Source organism: Myotis daubentonii, chromosome 5 (genome assembly GCF_963259705.1).
Source record: "Myotis daubentonii chromosome 5, mMyoDau2.1, whole genome shotgun sequence".
Lineage (NCBI taxonomy): Eukaryota > Metazoa > Chordata > Mammalia > Chiroptera > Vespertilionidae > Myotis > Myotis daubentonii.
Window position 1 is genome coordinate 69,600,578 of NC_081844.1, and position 13,303 is coordinate 69,613,880.

Sequence of the window (13,303 nt, forward strand, 5' to 3'; positions counted from 1 at the left end):
CTTTGTAAATACTATAAATGTAGAGCTAAAATCTTCCATCATGGAAATGATGATAGAAAAATCTGTTCGTATTAATATGAAAACTTTAGCCAATAAACTGTTCCCGTTTCTCTGAGATGAGACTATCTTGGATTTGCCAACCCAAAGTATAAGTAAGTAAATCTGCCACTGGTTTGTCCTGGACGGCTTTTTCCCCCTGCTTCAAAATGGTGACTTATATTGTAAACTGCACATGGAGAATTAATTATGTTTAACATGGAAGGCTTAAATCCAAGGAACCCAGTTTTAGAAAGGAAATCAAAAGGCAAACTGTACAACGTTTGGGGGTAACGTCCAGAAGTTCCTCTGTTTCTTTTCATACACGACCACCTTCTGCATGAAGCATACTTTAGTCATAATAGATATTAGCTAGCACTGATCTGTGAATTTTGAAGCAGAAGAAATTAAATGTTTGTTTAAGGTACAAAGACAGATAGAATCGGAGAGTTGAATTCTCTAACCTTCCACGCAAATGTCATTTACGGCCCTTTTTCCATATTTCCAGAGGTGGGGAACTTTCTACCTGTGCGGCTAATTTCCTTTTTGGGAAATTGTAGTAGAAAGGCATTTCTCGCATGGAACTAAATATGGCATAATTAATGCTAAGTTTTGACCTTTCTACATATTTGAAGATCGCCATCATGTATTCTTAAATTTTCTTTTGCTTAAAATAAACAAATTTCCTTCAGCCCCTTTTCTATGACAGTTTTGATTTCTGTTTTATCTCTCTGGCCACTGTTCCTCTGAAAGTGTTTTACTAATATTATTGTTGGACTTTTGGGATAGTACCATGAAGAGTTAGTGATTTTCCTGAAAAACGAATTCTCATTCCAATTAAAATGAAAAAAATTCTAATTAGTATTATGTAGCTCCGTGTCTATCTTGCCAAGGTTGGAGGCTGGAAATAGATTAACACCAAGGAGAATTGAGGCTATGTGTAAGAGAGAATTTTAACTGAAAGTGACACAAGATCCGTGCTTGTAGTTTCTCTAGAATTGAAGTAGAGGCCGCCTGCTGCAAAGGCAGTGTAGGCAATTGCCCACATCCAGTGATTCTCAGGCAACTGCTAATGACTCTTCTTCTTTCAGCTGTCCTCCTTTTGTAAGTTTAAATTCCTTAGTTGCAATAGAAAGAGTCTCTGGCAAATTGCAGAAAATGGCATTTGTCGGACAACTGTAGATTCAGAATTGGAGACTGAAAGTGCAGGAAGCAGAGAAGCCCTGGAGTAGACAGGAAGGAAAGCACATCCATTCTAGGGTGCTTCTCTCAGCATTGGCATGGAAACCGCAGGCGGTCAGCCTTGGAGACACTCTGCTGAAAACTCGAACTCTAGGGGAGCCAAAGTGGTCGTGTTGGTCCCACCACATCTTTGTTCAAATGTAAGGGTGGCATTTCATGGCAGAATCTGAGCATTGTACAGGGAAAAGCAACCTGTGATCACCAGACTCCTGAATTTACTTCTGGATACCGCCAGTACCTCCAATTGGAACAGAACTTTTAGTTGTAAACATCTGCATTGTATTTGAACAGAAAATTCACCCAAGAAAGGAAATAGTGACACATTTACTCTAAGTTTTAAATAAGAGCTAAGAGAGCCTCTCCTATGAATTATATTATTAAGATCAGCATAAAGGAGGAGAAACACTAATGCTTTGATTGCTTCACGTGAGGTGCTCTGGTCTTTCTAGAAGGGCTCCACCGGAGAGGCTTGGGTCCTCCAAAGAAACTTCAGTTGGTCTAAAATTTTGTTTTTGCCAGCTTCTCCCAAGGCAGCTCTTTACTCTAATATTTGTGCTAATTTAAGGGGGACATGTAAAGCCGCCTCTAAGGAATTTATCAGTGTCATTGTCTGTTGGCAGCTCTAGATTCTACGTCTGCCTGCCAATTGGTCTGGCTCGGGAGTCTGGCTCACTTTACCCCTGCAATGAGAACTGAGGTTGATCTGGACCAGAGAAATCATGGGTCAAATGATGGGCCTTGCATTTCTAGCTGGGGAAAAGCCATGGGGAGTAGATCAAAGAGACTGTGTAGAACATAATAATGGGCTGGGAGAATATTTTCAGTGACTCCTGGTTAAAACAATCGTCAGATATTGATGATCATCAGGTACAGCAGCTGGCAGGCAGAAAGATTGGAATTTATTCTAGTTTGAAAAGGCCTGCTGTCTTTAAGACAGGAGAAAGGCTATGGATAGAGGATAAAGACGCACTGTTTTAAGTAGATTGAAGGTAAAAAAGTAGTTATCTTAGCAACGGGTTTTAAAAATTAGGTTAAGAAAAATAATGAAATAAATGGCAATGAATGAATTATAGAAAATGATCATTATGTACTCTCTGAATTCAGGGTAAAATTGTATAGCACAGCATGAAGTTCTACTGTGTGAGTTTAAGGAACTGTAGAGTAGCCACACAGGAAACTTCTATCTAGACCCTGGTAACGACACAAGGTAAATGTTCTTTTAGTAATGACAGGAAACTGGAAAAATGTATCGATTTTGTGCTGCCTAGTAGCAAATAACCGGCATGGGAATGGATCTCTTATGTTCTGTGTTTATTGGTGCATTCTTCCACTGTATTGGGCCCTAGTGGGCCATTTTGCTTGAAATATTCTTTGTTCCTGGGAAAGGAAATCAGTTTCACTTTGAGGGGATATATGTATACATTCCTCACTGTGTTCTCTTGAAACAGAAAAGAAAAAACTTAGTCATGAAAATTTCTGACATCCAGTATTCGGTCACTGAAACTCACTATTAATTGTCTCTCCTAAAAAAAAAAAAAAAAATAATAATAATAATTGTCTCTCCTATGTTTTGCTAAAACTTTGATAGGTGATGTTCACCGTGATAATCAGAGTCAGTATAATATCCCCAAATTTCTCTATAATAATGAAGAATTATTGAATTGTGTGTCATAGTATTAGAGTTAAGTCTGTTAACTAATTATTTATGTTCTAATTCCTTGATTATTATTATGTCATGTGAAAAATAGATGTAAATCAGTCTGTAAATGTCTATAAACAGAATCACTAATTAAAAATTTTACATTTCTTGCCTATTTTTGATAACTGAGTTTACTAGAAGTATAAGACAGCTTAAGTCCTGGGAGCTGGACCTGAGATTGGACATAAATTGTATCTGATATAAATTTACATTTACTCTCTCATGATATTTAGCTTCCACATTATAGTGTCTCTATTTTTGAGAGAAAAAGGTGCTTCTATTTATCCTTATAAGAAGAAATACAATTCCAATTAGTATAGTGTCTTCTTCAAAGCAATGGCCAGTTGCCATTATCTAAAAATCTTGAGTCAAGATGATTAGCGAAACAAACTATAGCTCTTGGTACTTAAGCCGGTCTCAAGGACATAATTGATATTTATTATTTCTTTCCTCCATAATCCAATTTAGTTTTCCCTTGCCTTTCTCTGGGTTGTTTTCCTGGTAGGGTGACCTAGAGTAAAATGAAAAGGAATAGCCACTAAAGGGACTGTGCTAGGGAACTACATTTAGGTGGATCCCTGCTTCTTCATAACACTTATCATTACTTGACATTGTATTGCATATTTTTATTTTGTCTTTCAAATAAACTATAAGCTTCACGGTGGCAGAGATTTTATCTGATTCATTTATTCATCATATTTCCAGTGCGTAGGATTAGGCTTGGCACATGGTAGGGGCTGAAGAGATATTTATAAATATCAATGAAGGAATGAATTTCTGAACAAACTTAAGAGCTCGGTTAAGACTGGGCAGTATGGGAGTATGGTGGGAAGTATGACCCACATTTTAACTCTTTCAGAGATTATTCTGTAGCCTGGGTACATGCGAGAAGAAAAAGGTTTATGTAGTTTATCCGTGACTAGAGAACAGCACCTTGCCCAGTGCCTGGCACTTGGTGAATGGTAAATACAATGTTAATTCTGCATGGTGTGACGCGGTAGTTATGGCAGAGGACGGATGGTGAGGAAGACTAGTGTGCCAGCCGGGGTTGCGTTGACATGACTAACCACTTGGTTCTAGCTGGAGGGATCAGTTGATTAAAGTGATTTGAAAGTCCAAAGTAAAGCTCCATCAAACTAATATGATGCTGAAGGCTTGGTTTTGGAGTTCATACCATAGTTGTCTAATTTTGCTGGAGAAAACATAAATACCACTAGATAAATTACTTAAATCTAGCTTTCTTTAGGTTAAGGTAGTAATGATAGGGCAAAATACAGTCATAAGGAGATCAGGAGAAAAAAAAAGAGGTGCAAAGACTCTTAGAAACAAACACAGTGGGTGCGTGTGAGCAGTGTGAGTCTGGTGATGCAGGGACCTGAGGGGGCCTGTTATTAGGCCTTACTGGAAAGATGGAGAAAAGGAACAGTGACAGTTCTGATTTCAACCTGCATTAAAAACATACAAATAGAAAAGCAGTGGAAAGAATTTCTGATACTGGGTGTTGAGTTTAAATTTAGTAAGTAGGCCAAAGAAGGTTCAAAACAATGGGCTACACTGTGGTAGCTGCTTATTTTTATTGGGTCTACTGGCAAAAGTCTCTCATTTCTTCACACTTACTTTTCAAAGGCCCTGGAGTCCCCGATTTCATTTAGCAGCGTAACAGCTTTCAAATAATAATCTGGTGTCTGTCTCAGCCTCTGGTTCTCCCTTTCCCTTTTGTAGCTTTGCCTTTTTGTTATTTTTCTTAAGTTCCTCCCTCAGCTATTCCCCCTCTTGCTGCCTTTCCCCCCTTTTCTTCTATTCCATTTATCACCAGATTACAGATGTCAATAAAAATTGTCTCACGCGTGGGAAACGTGTGATATAAAGTCTGGAGCTGTCACAGGGGATTCTATTCCAGGGTGGCGAGCATGACCCTGCTATAGCGCATTGGTTTTGAGGGTTGGGATCAACTTGACGGGATTGAATATAATTAGTCTCTGGGAACCTCTGGAAACCAGCAGCTATTCTGTCATTCCAGGCGGTGTTGGAATAGAAAGAAGTCCTTGTGATTACAAAGAGCCAGTTCAAATCCTAGTTTCACTGTTTAATAATAGCCATATGATATTGCATAAGTAGCCTCAGTTATAGGGGCCTCAGTTTCCTCACCTGTAAAGTGAGAATAATAATACATACTTCATAGTAGTTTGTGAAGAGTAAGTGGGTAAAGCCTGGAAAGTGGTTAGTCCAGCACACCTGGCAGGTGCCAAGAACTGACCAAGTGGTGGCTGCTCCCACTGTTCTCTTGGGTTGATTCACGTGTCACCCATTCTCCTACCAGAGTCCCGAGTAGGCTGTGTAAGTGGTGCTGCTCTTCTGGAAACGGAACCTGGACTGAAGGGCTCAAAGTGTGTGCTGCCGGGGCTTCTGGGCAGAGGGCTGTGCTTCTGTTTTAGAGAGGATTTGGAGTCGGAGTGAGTGCCCTTCGAGTGAATTGTGGGCGAGGCTGCTACTCAGAATGCTCTCTTTCAGGTGAATTCATTTCGTCTCAGAGCCTCGCCTAGTCATTATTGCATCGGTTCGTTTCCTCAGTACAAACGTCCTGAGCACTTGGTTGGTGTCAGGATTGGATTCACAGTGATGAGCAGTAAAATCCCCCTCTTGGGTAACATGGAGCTTATGTGGCCTCATTGTTGAACTGCAAGGTGGATGCACCTGCAGAGCCACCTGGTGTGATCCTTCTGGCCAGTGCTGGTGTTAATCACTTTAGTAAGCATTATTCTAGAGTCTTCATCTGCATCTTAGTTTCTTTTTCATGTCCCTTTGTCACTATCAGTTTTTCATGATCAGGTTAATTCCGAGGGCTTAACTCCTAATCTTGCACAGTTTACACTAGCAAGTAGTGCATCTTCCTACAGAGCCACTACCCTATTGCAGAATGTAGAGCTCTATATTTTACTGCAATACCACATGCCAAAAAACATGCTGATATTAAAATATGGGAAAGTGTAAGGCCTATGAGCTTCTTTACCCTTTTAGTGTGCAGACTGCGTGGCATAAAATTGTAAGGTCATTCTGGTAGGTTTAGACATATTTTCTCATTTCTAGCTTTTCCAAGAGATCAGGGGTCACACCAGAAGTTATATCTCATATGTCAGTATTGCCTGGGGAGGGGCACAAAGCAAATTCTTGTTAGTTTTATTGATGCAAATGCTGTCCTGGTTAGAGCTAAACGGCAGGAGCACTCCAGAATCTTGAAATAATGGGCAGTTTATTTGTTTTCAGTACTCAATGATTTTGAAGTGGAATTTGACTTTTGAGGAAAGTTTTTGGTTTTAGAAATTCATGATTGATGAGAAGTGTAGTAGTTTGCCTGGTTTCCAAAACTCACATTTTTCTTAATCTGCTACTACTCTGTCCCCTTCAGTTTTAGTCTTAGAACGAGTTTACATTCTAGGTACAATCCCTGTGTAAGGCAGGGGAGCTTAATAAAAGCTATAAAAGCAGATCAGTGGCCGAGGCTTGAATAAATTTTGCCCTCTGTTTTTGGCATCCAGGTGTCCAGATGATTTGGTTTTCTTTTAAAAGTTCCATCCTAAAATATTTGGCTGGTGATATGTATTCTCTGCCCTCCAGAGTGCGGGCTCTTGATTCGTCCTTACCTCTGTAGTGTGGAAGCTCTCACCTTATGCTGAAGCGAGTTGAATTTCTTATCCTGAACCCGAGTCTCCCAGTGACTTAGTTTCTGACATTTGTTGTTGGCCGTCACCAGTGCCAGCTGCCTTCCTGTGCGAATGTCTGCTCTCTGTCACCTTTAGTGTGAGCTCTCACTGTCTGATCCACCATGGCTTGGATACTAAGATGAGTATTTTTGCTTATCGGTATTTATATCCCATCTGTTCCTTTTTCTCTTTGAATTGATGCCCAGAGCGTTGCCGAGCCATGTGGGCCTGCATGGTCTTCTCCTATATGAAATAAAAATATTCCCCCAGAGCCCAGGCTCAGCATTTTGTTGCACTGCCAAAAACTTCTATCAAAACAAATCAACAAATCCAATAAGCAACATTTTCCTTAAGCTCTGCCATCACAAAGGCAATTCTGAATGTATTGTCAAGTGCTGTAGCATTTACTGAAATTCTCATGAGATGACAGAAGAGCAAGCAGTGCAATCACATACTACAATGCAAAGTTTCTTAAAATACTCTAATCGTTTTCCTTCTCCCTTCCTATCTGTCCTATTCCTCTTTCTTTCTCCACAAGCTACAACACTAACCCCACCCCCCGCCCCCATGCGGTTTCCCTCTATTGCGTTAAGCATTGTAACGCTTCCCCTCAGCAGGAGTACGTCACTCAGCAAAGCAAGAATCAACAACATAGAACTTTTCTAGCCTGTTCCTTAGGAACCTTGGTATGTCCTACTTTAAAGAAAAGCCCAAATAAAACTGTAGGATGCGTATGATCCAGAGATAGGTGCCTTTTGCAAAAATGTATATTATTCAGTCATTGGGAGTGTATGTCTATGTGTTTAGATAGGAATGTACATGCATGCATGTATGGGTGTTTTACAAAACTGAGATCATACCACATATATCATTTTATAAACTTCCCTTTAATAAAAAATATCACAGACACATCCTCAATCTTCAGTTGTCTTCTATTACATAATTTTAGTGGTTTTAAGAATTGCACTGTATGGATGTTTCATGATTTAATTAATATGCTATCCTGTTGGCTTGTTGAGTCTGTATACAATTTTTTTCCTGTTATAAATTCTGCAATGAATTTTTGCTTCATTATTTCCTTAAGATAAACTAATATAAGTAGGATTTCTAGGTAGAAATGTCTGAGATTTTGAAAAGTTTGATACATCACCTAGGACAAGAGGAACAACGAAAAAAATAAACAAATGGGTCTACATCAAAACTAAAAGCTTCTGCACAGCAAAAGAAACCAACATCGCAACGAAAAGGGAACCCACTGTATGGGAGAAAATATTTGCCAATGATACATCTGATAAGGGGTTAATTTCCAAAATATATAAAGTACTCATACAACTCAACAAAAGGAAGACAAATAATCCAATACAAAAATGGGCAGAAGACCTTACTAGACACTTCTACAAAGAGGACATACAACTGGTCAAGAGACATGAAAAGATGCTCAACATCACTAATTTGCATCAGAGATATGAAAAATAAAACGACAATGAGGAACCATCTCATACCTGTCAGAATGGTTATCATTAATAAATCAACAAATAACAAATGCTGGCAAGGATGGGGAATAAAAGGAACCCTAGTACACTGCTGGTGGGAATGCAGACTGGTACAAATATTATGGAAAACAGCATGGAGTTTCCTCAAAAAATTAAAAGTGGAACTCCCATTTGACCTAGTGATCCCACTTCTAGGATTATATACTAAGAAACCTGAAACACCAATCAGAAAGAATATATGCACCCCTATGTTCATAGCAGCATTATTTACAATAGCTAAGATCTGGAAAAAGCCCAAGTGCTCATCAGTGGATGAGTGGATAAAAAAGCTGTGGTACATTTCTACAATGGAATAGTATGCAGCAGTAAAAAAGAAGGATCTCTTACCCTTTGAGATACCATGAGGGGGTGTGAAGGTGGGACCTGGAGAGTATTATGCCTAGTGAAATAAGCCAGATAGAGAAGCATAAGTATCACATGATCACACTTTTATGTGCAATCTAATGAACAGAATAAACAAAATGGAACCAGAGACATTAAACCAGTGGTTCTCAACCTATGGGTCGTGACCCCTTTGGGGGGGTCAAACGACCCTTTCACAGGGGTCGCCTAAGACCATCGTAAAACACATATATAATTACATATTGTTTACAGTAGCAAAATTACAGTTATGAAGTAGCAATGAAAATAATTTTATGGTTGGGGGTCACCACAACATGAGGAACTGTATTAAAGGGTCGCGTCATTAGGAAGGTTGAGAACCACTGCATTAAAGCATGCAACAGACTGATGTATTTCAGAGGGAAGGGGGATTGTGGGAAGAGATTAACCAAAGAACTTATATTCATATATGCATAACCTATGGACACAGACAATAGTACAATTAAGGTCTGGGGCGGTGGAGGAAGTGGGGTGGAGGGGCTCAATAGGGGGAAAAAAGGGGACATAAATGTAATACTTTCAACAATAAAGATAAATTAAAAGAAAGAGAAGTTTGATCCATGGCATGATATTGACTCCCAGGGTGATTATACCAATGAATGTTCTCATGTGCAGTATGTGAGAGTGTCTATACTATGTGCCCTCACCCACAATATGCACACCTCCTTTTTCATCATTGTGCCAGATGGGGAAGAATGGAATATAATTACTGCCTACATGTTCACTGATTTGATTACTGCTGAGGTCAAATCTGTTACAGGGTTTGTCAAGCATCTCGTGCACTCCTTTGTTCCCTTGCCAGGGCACATCCCCAGAGAGGACTTTCCTGCTTGTGCTTGCTTCTCTGGCGTCTTACAGGTGACTTGTGATCTGATTCCATACCACTCTTTGCTTTTGATTTACTTACTTTGTTTCATAGTCCTTTCTCATACTCTGCTTATTTCTCTTTCCAACTTCATTAATTGACTACCTCAACTAAAGCTTAAAGATCATCTCAAAGATAATGTGAGAAAAATGGATTTGTTTTTGTCCTCACACTAAATTCATATCCAAACTACCCATTTAAGATTCTGAGTCAGTGGGTAGATTGAGTATAAATGGGCTTTACTGGATAGATAGAGGCAGAAAAATATGAACCACAATTAAATGTCATTACCAACCCATTAGAATGACTAAGTTATCATGTTCTGTAGTTATCATATGACTTGCTAATTCCTTTCCTAGATATTTACTTAAGAGGAATGAAAATGTGTCAATGCAAAAACTTTTGTGAGTACTTATAGCTACTTTATTTATAATAGCTCCAATCAGGAAATAATCCAAATGTCAGTCAACTGGTGAATGGATACACAGAGTATGGTATATTCATATAATGAAATGCTACTCAGCAATAAAATCGGAAAAAAAAATCAATGATGCACACAACAACATAAATCTCAAAAGCATTCTGCTGTGTGAAAGAAGATAGGTACAAAAGAAAAGGCAACATGAGATTTTATTGGTATGACATTTTTAAAAAAAAATATATTTTATTGATTTTTTACAGAGAGGAAGAGAGAGAGATGATAGAGAGTTAGAAACATCGATGAGAGAGAAACATCGATCAGCTGCCTCCTGCACATCTCCAACTGGGGATATGCCTGCAACCAAGGTGCATGCCCTTGACCGGAATTGAACCTGGGACCCTTCAGTCCGCAGGCCGACGCTCTATCCACTGAGCCAATCCAGTTTCGGCTGGTATGACATTTTTAGGAAGGCCAAATAGTGACATAAAGAAGATGGGGAGTTACTGATCTTCTGTGATGAGCCTGTGGGAAGGGGGGTCTGACTGCAAAAAGGCATGAGGGAATGTTTTTGGAGTGATAGAAATTCATATGTCCTGATTTTCTTGACCATTACATGACTATGCATTTGTTAAAACATCAAATTATATAGTGTGGGGCAAAAGTAGCTTTACAGTTGTGAGTACATGAAATACAGAGCTTATTCTTATATTGTTATTTAGTAATTATTGCATTATTTTCATATGAACAACTGTAAGCCTACTTTTGCCCCACCCTGTATATACCTTTAAATTTGGTGAATTTTATTATATAGAAACAATGCCTCAATAAAGTTGATTTAAAATAATAGTAGAAAGTATTTCCACAGTGTGTTTCTTTGAGATACAATTTTGAAAGCATGTTAAAGAGTATTAAAATGCCTTTTTGTGTAAATGTTGGAATCTTACTATCCTAATATAAGAAATATATTTGATTTAAAACCAGTGATACAGTTTCCGTAAAGACTATATGACACTCTAATTCTTTTACTTAGGCAGCACAAAGACCCAGGCCAGAGAAAAGTTGAAGAGAGTAGTGACTAAAAAGAAGACATTTTGTGAATTAGGTCAAATGAGAGGCAGTAGGTCACTATTTAGAAACGACTACTGGAAAAATAATTTTTGTATCAGCAATTAGAAACACATTTTGGAAATATCTGTGCTAAACCACAGTAAGATATTAGTAGAGACAAGCATGATGAATGAGGGTGGTTGGGTCTCTATAAGATATGAAACCCCGATATGGGTAGGCCATCTAATCTTAGGAGGACACGGTTGAGATGGTTTGCCAAGGATGGCTTGACAAGCTTTAGTTTGAAAATCTTGGTGAGGAAGCTGGAGCGAAGGCTGTCATGACAAAGAGAACTGTCATCCGTCTTTAATTCACACCGCCAGCTGTATCCAAGTTTCCAGCCACACTGTCTTGGGCTTTAGCCCAATTGCTGGCAACTCCATTTTTCTTTGCTGATATACAATCACTTAAAGTTATTTGTGTGGATATATTTTTCCTTTTCCATTGGCATTTTTGAGTTTTAGATTATTAGCTTCTATGCCTCAATGTGAACTGCTTAGTGGTTTTTTGGTTTATTAGGGATGTGTGGCCACTGCCTCTGAAAGATGCCAGAGTGGTGTATGTGGATCATGATGAGGTTTTAGCTGGGGATGGATGGTATGTTAGCTTTGGCCTTGAGTTCTTGAGGGATCATGATTAAAAGTTGTTCACAGAGACATATTGCTCTTTTTAGGTTGCCAGTTTTGTGGCTTTCCTGTGGAGTTTGACTATTTTTCATCCACAGCTATGGTTAATTTTCAGAAGCCAGTAGTAGCCATCTTGGAGGTGAATCTTCCCCCTTCTTTGAATGTGAATGAAGTTTTAGACTATTTGGTTGCTGTGGTGTGTACTTTTTTAATTTCCTTAATTGAGGGCTGATTAGAAGTGATGGGCTGGGACTTTGTGTAAGCTAAGCGGGGGCCTAGGGGATAGATGTTTTCATGTAACCATGAGGAGCCTCACATCAATGGTTGGGAAGAGGCCATTCTAAATTGGGGTGTACTAGTATCTTATTGCAGTTTTAAGTAAGGGTATGTTGAACTGAAGATGATCTCGGAGAGCTCTTTTCTCTGTAATCTTAACATAATGCTGACCCTTGGTCAAGATAAGGATGAAATCTCTAAATTGCAGTTTTAAGCCTAATACTTTCCTGGAATAGTTTCGAAGTATGTTAAAAATTATTTGATATGCCCTCTTTCAAGACATAAAGCTTAATTCCTCTGTCCCTTAGCCCCCTCCTCCTAAAAAACACAGTAGGCTGGCCTCAGTGATTCACTTTAAATATATTTTATTGATTCCAGAGAGTAAGGGAGAGGGAGAGAGAGAGAGAGTAACATTAATGATGAGAGAGAATCATTGATCGGCTGCCTCCTGCACGCCCCCTACTGGGGATGGAGCCCACAACCCGGGCCTGTGCCCTTGACTGGAATCCTTCAGTCAGCAGGCCAATGCTCTATCCACTGAGCCAAACCAGCTGGGGCAAGTGACTCACATAATGAATAGCACATGATGGAACTGATGGTGTGCAACACTGAAGACTAAAAGGTATGTGGCTTTCTCCTTGCTGCCCTTTCTCTGGGATCACTCTCTCTGGGGGAAAACCATTCAGCTATCATGTAGACACTCAAGAAGCCCTGTGGGAAAGGGGGGTCTTTGTAGGGAGGAACTGGGCCTATTTCTGAGAACCAATAGGGGACTGAAGCCTCTTGCGAAGAGTCACATGAATGAGCCATTTTGGAAGTGGATCCTCCAGTCTCAGTCAAACCTTCAGATTATTGCATTACCAGTCAACTGCCGGAGTGCAAACTCATGGGAGACCCTGAGCCAGATCTGCCCAGCGAAGCTGCTCCTGAATAACTAACTGATCCATAGAAACTATGAGGTGATAAATGTTTGTTGTTTAAGATACTAAGTAATGGGGCAATTTGTTACACAGCAATAGATAACTAATACAGATTTTGGTATTGGATTTGGGGTGCTAGATTTTGCGTAACAAATACCTAAAAATCTGGGTATGGCTTTGGGATCACACAGAAATTGGAGGGACTTTGGCAGAGTCTGGGGAACTCCCCAAATTATTGTTTTTGCATTTTAGCTTTGGGGTAGATGTTAGGGTCTATCCGATTTTAGTGTCTTATAAGTAAATAGATTTTATAATGGATGACTCAAATTTTGTACAGAGGACCATTTGTTTTAGGATTTTAAACATGTCATATAGTTATGAAGTAAAATCATAAATCACAAAACACCCTTATACAATTTCTTAAATATCTCTCTTTTTAGTGATTACTGTAACAGTAGGAAGTCCTTGTCTCAATT